We start from the raw sequence: 6,116 nt of genomic DNA, 5'->3' as shown, positions 1-6,116 counted from the left end.
CTTAAGGAAACTAGCATGATTAATGGATTCCTATGGTGATCAATGGAATATGGAATAGCAATGAAGATGGAAGGACTTACCACAATGATTTTCCCCCAAGAAATGCCTTGAAATGCTCCCAATAGCTCTATTTTTGGAATAGCAATGAATGAAGAACTTAGGGCTTTTAACACTCATTTAATGAATCTAACTGCCCGTCACCACTTCCGCGCCAACTCTACCGTTTCAGTGGCACTGCTTCTGCGGTCCTGTGACCACTTCGGCGGTCATGCCCAAATCGTTCCAGACCGCTATAGTGATAGGGTCACCGCTAAAGCGGTACCGCTACCGCGGCCTTTGTGTCGCCATAGTGGGCACCAGACACCAAAATCCCCCAAGTTTCACAATCTCAACCTGAAATCCTGACTTTCACCCGAGGCCACCTGCTCACATACCATATATGCATACATACATAAAAACATGCTACGAATGCACTCGTGGCCTCGAAATTCCTAACGGAGGCCTCATTGACCGAGTCAACCCCCGATACCTCAAAACCAACTTCCAAACCCAAGTCCCAAATGCACCCGAGTGCATTGGGAACCAAACCAAATATACACACGAGTTCTAAAAGACAATCCGAACCTATCAGAATTGACAGATTCCCGAAAAAGTTCCGTTTACCCAAAAGTCAACTTTGAGTCAACTCTTTTTTGCTTTAAGCCTAAATTTTTCCAAAAAGTCACCCAAATTATATCCAAAGACTTTGAGAAGCGTGTCAACAGTCTCCTTGGGTCAAATATGAGCTAAACAAACTTGGGGAAGGGTCAAAAGTATCGAAAAGACTATAATGACCAAACGGGTCGTTACACAATTATAAAACACAAAAAAAGCAGAAGAAAATAGAATAACGTAAGTCTCAAAATAATGATATAAAGAAATGTAGCGGTAATGAGAATCCAACCCCAGTATCTGGTCTGGTCATACAAGAGCATCTAAACCAAAATACTACCAGTTTGAATAGTGATAATAATACATAAGTAGTCTCAAATTATGTCACAGAATGAAAAGTAAGACATAAGTAGTAGGAAGAGTCTTTGGGCCGCAAATGTCCTCATGCTCACCCTAAATAAACTCGAATCAACAACCTCGAACTATCAGCCACGAGTGGTAGAAGCGGATCCAACCTGGTACTCTGCATTCATAAAAGAATGCAACAAATGTAGGTCAGTACAAACTACACGTACTGGTAGGTATCATAGGCAGACTAAGACAAGCTAACGTATAAAAAGACAACAAAGCAAGATAAACACGTAAAACAATAAAGTACAAGCCAACATGAATCAATAACCACAATACAAGTCATCACCTATGTTATAGCATCTAAACCCAACTGTGGCAAGTCTCAAAGATAACCAATCCAAACCAAAGATATCACAATCATATCACAACTTTATCACAAAAAACCAAGAGGTACAATCCAATGCAATAATGTATGAATGATGAATGCAATGCATATACACCGTACACATGTACTCCGACGATGGAACATCACATCTCGGTAGCACAACCCATGGGGGACCCGTGAAGTCCATGTACCAGTCACTCCGCACATAGCCCAGTGATGACTCCATATCCAACCAATACGCCTCATATCAGTCATTCCGCACACAGCCCAGAGATGACTCGTATCAAATATGTCTCAATGCATATGTATTTCCTTCTTACTTTCCATCCTTAGTACCATAATAAGGCAATATTAATGTATCATGGAAATGAGTATGAATCCAATGCAATGTAATATCAAATAACCAATTCAATCCCAAACAGTACCATACATGGCACACAAGTAATATCAATAACAAGACTGCACAATAAGCCACAATGGAATCACAAATCTCATCTCAATATCAAATCAAAGTAAGGTACGGCAATATCATAATCATGATATTACTAATCACAAATATTCAATGTCTCAACGTGACCACGAGCAAATAAGTAAATAGAACAAGATAAGTCAATAACGCAACGGGGTGGCTAGCCCTCAAATCATCCAACAAGGCCCAACCTAAGGCAATATCCAACCTAACTTCATATCCGAAGGTTTACATGCATTCTCCGACAATATCATCTAAACATATGCTTCTTTAATCGAAGTCTCACCATAAGGTAAACTATAACCTCCCTGGAAAGCCGAATAACAAAGTCTCCAATAGTCAAACCTTAGTCTTTCCCTTCCTTTGAGCCTCGTTATAATGGAAGTCTAATCATATCCGAATTATGAAATTAGAATCAAGAAGAAACATCAGTCAATCCTTACTTCTATTCAAGACCCAAATCCCAACCTATAGAATGGGATTTATGAACTAAAAAGATGAAATTAGGAATCTATAGGTCTCAACATCAAATTAATGTACAAGGTGATCAATTCCCATCAATTATAAAATAAAATAACTAACAAATCACTTAAATTTGGATTCTAGGCAAAACCACCAAATCTAGGTATGAATCCTAACTTCCAATTTCGTAATTAGCCACTAGCTAGGAAGGAATCATGCAATAATAGTTCTAATCATCAATTCCATGATTAACCCAATCAATAATTCAAGGTTTTATAGTCTAGAAATCATTTAGGAAAGAACCCATAAAACCCTCTTTTAATCCTCAAGTTCTTTATTAAACTAACATGATTTGGAGGTTTCCTTTGATGATTAATGGAATTTGGAATAGCAATGAAGATGGAAGGACTTACCACAATGATTTCCCCCCAAGAAATGCCTTGAAATGCTCCCAATAGCTCTATTTTCGGAGTGGTATTGAATGAAAGACATAGGGCTTTTAACACACATTTAATGAACTCAACTGCTCATCATTCGCTTTCGCGCTCACTGTAGAGCTTCAGCAGTCCCGCTTCCGCGGTCCTATGACCGCTTCTACTATCCATGCCCAATGTACAATGCCGCTACAACTGCAGAGTCACCGTTATAGTGGTGCCGCTGCCGCGGTCCTGATGCTGCTATAGCGGGTCACCAGACACCAGAAATTCCCCAAATTCCATCAACTCAACTCGAAATTTTGACTATTACCTGAGACCATCTGCTCACAAATCATATACACAGACATACATAAAAACATGCTACGAACGCACTCGTGGCCTAGGAATTTCCAACGGAGGTCTCGTTGACCGAGTCAACCTGTAATACCTCAAAACTAGCTTCCGAACCCAAGTCTCAAAATGCACCCGAGTGCATTGGGAATCAAACCAAATATACACACAAGTTCTAAAAGATCATAAGGACCTCTCGTAATTGAAGGATTCCTGAAAAAGGTCCTTTTGTCAAAAAGTCAACTTTGAGTCAACTCTTTTTCACTTAAGCTCAAATTTCCCATAAAATTAGCCAAATCATATCCAAAGACCTCGGGAAGTGTGTCAACGGTCCTCTCGGATCAAATGTGAGCTAAACATGCTCGAAAAAGGGTTAAAAGCACCGAAAGGGCTATAACGATCAAACGGGTCGTTACATTATAATCGCACTTTTGTAATAGAATAGGAAAAACAATGACTCGATGTAATATGAACTACGCAATGACCTGACTTTCCCACAGTGGGATACGTAGGCAGTCTACATCGAACTCGATCGCATTATTAGTAAAAACCAAAATCTCAATTACTCTTTTTCGAACAACGTTCGACCTGATTCTTGCTGCGACAGGATATTTAGGCGCTTTCTAGCTCGGTCGTCACAAAAGAAAAATCCAAGAAACCCTTAGGAAGCCTCAAAGACATGGAATTTGGAAGGAAGATGCAAAATTAGATAACAAGGAGCGACGCAAGAGTCAACCAACATCAGCCCAGAAACTGGGGCAAAATTTTTGAGGGGAACTCAAAAATTCCTTTCATAACCATCAACAGAAGAAGACGATCGGCACGGGCAAAGACATTGGGGTAGAGTGTTTGAGGGAACCTCAAAAATTCCTTCGCGTCAAGACGATGCAAGAGTCAAGCAACACAAGACCTGAAACTGGGGCCAAATTTTTGAGAAGGAGCTCAAAAATTCTATCAGTTCAGAAATTTAACATCAGAACTTCCCGGAAGATCGGAGAACCTCGTTCGAAAACACATGTCATGACATTAAAATTAAAACAAGATTTTCAAAGAAAACGATACATATTTTATAACTTTGTCTTTAGATTTTTCAAACAACGATTAGCATAAGTTTATTCTAAAAAATCATCCCTCGAAATATCAAATCCAAGAGGAATGAATTCAGAGAAGCAGTCAAGAGAAGGACACTGGGAGGAGAGACGACACTAATCGGCCTCTTAGGAAACTAAAAAATAACTTATTTTTGTGGATATAGGTTCTCAAATGTCTTCGGGAAGGCAGCTATATCATTAACTGTGTTCACTCGTGATGAAAGGGAAAAGTAGCTCAACAAAATATTGATGGCCATAAGACAAACGAAGGGAAAAGACATATCTGACCGAGAGGGTCACAAAGAATGAATGACAAAGACGTATTTGACCAAGGGGGTCGTAAGATAAAGGGACGAGAAAGACATGACTGACCAAGAGGGCCGCGAGGAATGAATGGAAAGGATACATCTGACCAAGAAGGTCACAACAAATGAGCGTAAAGACATATCCGACCAAGAAGGTCACAATGAATGAGCATAAAGACATATCTAACCAAGAAGGTCACAATGAATGAGCATAAAGACATATCCGACCAAGAAGGTCACAATGAATGAGCATAAAGACATATTTGATCAAGAAGGTCACAATGAATGAGCATAAGGACACATCCGACCAAGAGGGTCATGACAAAGGACAAAAGGGCATATCCGACCACAAGGGTCAAAGCCAACACTATGGATAAAAGAAAGATTATCCAGCCACAAGGGCCATATCTGTCATCTGCATACCAAAAGGGCCATTCATTCATACAAACAAGCACTACCAAGAGGGCCATGCCAAAAAGGTCATTCATTCATACAAACAAGCACTGCCAAGAGGGCCATGCCGACAGGGCAATACATTCATACAAACAAGCACTGCCAAGAGGTCCATGTCGAGAGGACCATTCAATAATACAAACAAGCACTGCCAAGAGGGCCATTCATACAAACAAGATTCTCCAAAAGGGTCATTCATTCAAGAAAAGCAGCCTAAGAGGGTCGTTCGTCAAAGAGATCATGCATAAATCACGTGGTATATCTGCAATGTTGTTAACATATGGAAGCAGGTACAGAGATGCCAAGAAGGAGCAGGCATGCTGAACCGGATCCAGACCCTTGCAGAGCAAACGTGAAACTTTTTCTTACGCAGCCGGTCAAGATAGGGTGGCCATGAGAGTCAAGCTCTCCGGCTAGGATTTGGAAGCCATCCAATCTCAGAATCAGCCACAATTTTGTCTGTTTATTTTATAAAAAGCTCGCAACCAGTTAGATACACACCGAAAAATCAGAAGGCGTTCCCGCATAAGGAATACCCTTTTCCCTAGCGAGTCGGACAACATGTGACCTGATTTCCAGAAACCAGAGATATGTAGGTGGGCTCAAAACCAGAGAGTCGGTTACATTCTAACAAGCCATATTGAGATATCTCATTCACAATGCTGAAAATCTCGGGACTTTTCTCTACATCACTTAGAGGTCTAGTTGAGTCAAACTACAAATGGCCTGAATTCTCGTACAGGCCGAGATATGTAGGAAACCCAGAGACCAGGGTCTGTCCATCGCTTTGAAACTTTGCATAAAAAAGGAAATCACTTTGAATTGGTCGGCGAAAAATCAGGGTTGTCAAATTTCGTTGCCCGCAGATGGCCTTGCTATCCCCGCACAACGAAGAGGCAGTTGTTGACACCTAATTTTTGAGCTCTGATAATTTTATTTAATTATTCAGAGTCCCGGAACCGCAGACAAAGTAAAATATGCATCATCTAAGTCAAACATCATTTTGCAAAACATAATCCCGGTGACATTTTGCCATTTCATTTGGCAAAAAACACCAACAAGAATACAACCGCATATCATTTTTACATTTTCATATATTTTTAAGAAATTCAAGAATGTTCATTTATTTTCTCAGAAAAAGCAAAACAATTATGAGTCATTTATTTCTAGCAATTGCAATTG

This window comes from Lycium ferocissimum, chromosome 11 (assembly GCF_029784015.1).
Source record: "Lycium ferocissimum isolate CSIRO_LF1 chromosome 11, AGI_CSIRO_Lferr_CH_V1, whole genome shotgun sequence".
Classification (NCBI taxonomy): Eukaryota; Viridiplantae; Streptophyta; class Magnoliopsida; order Solanales; family Solanaceae; genus Lycium; species Lycium ferocissimum.
This window is presented reverse-complemented; position numbering follows the sequence as displayed.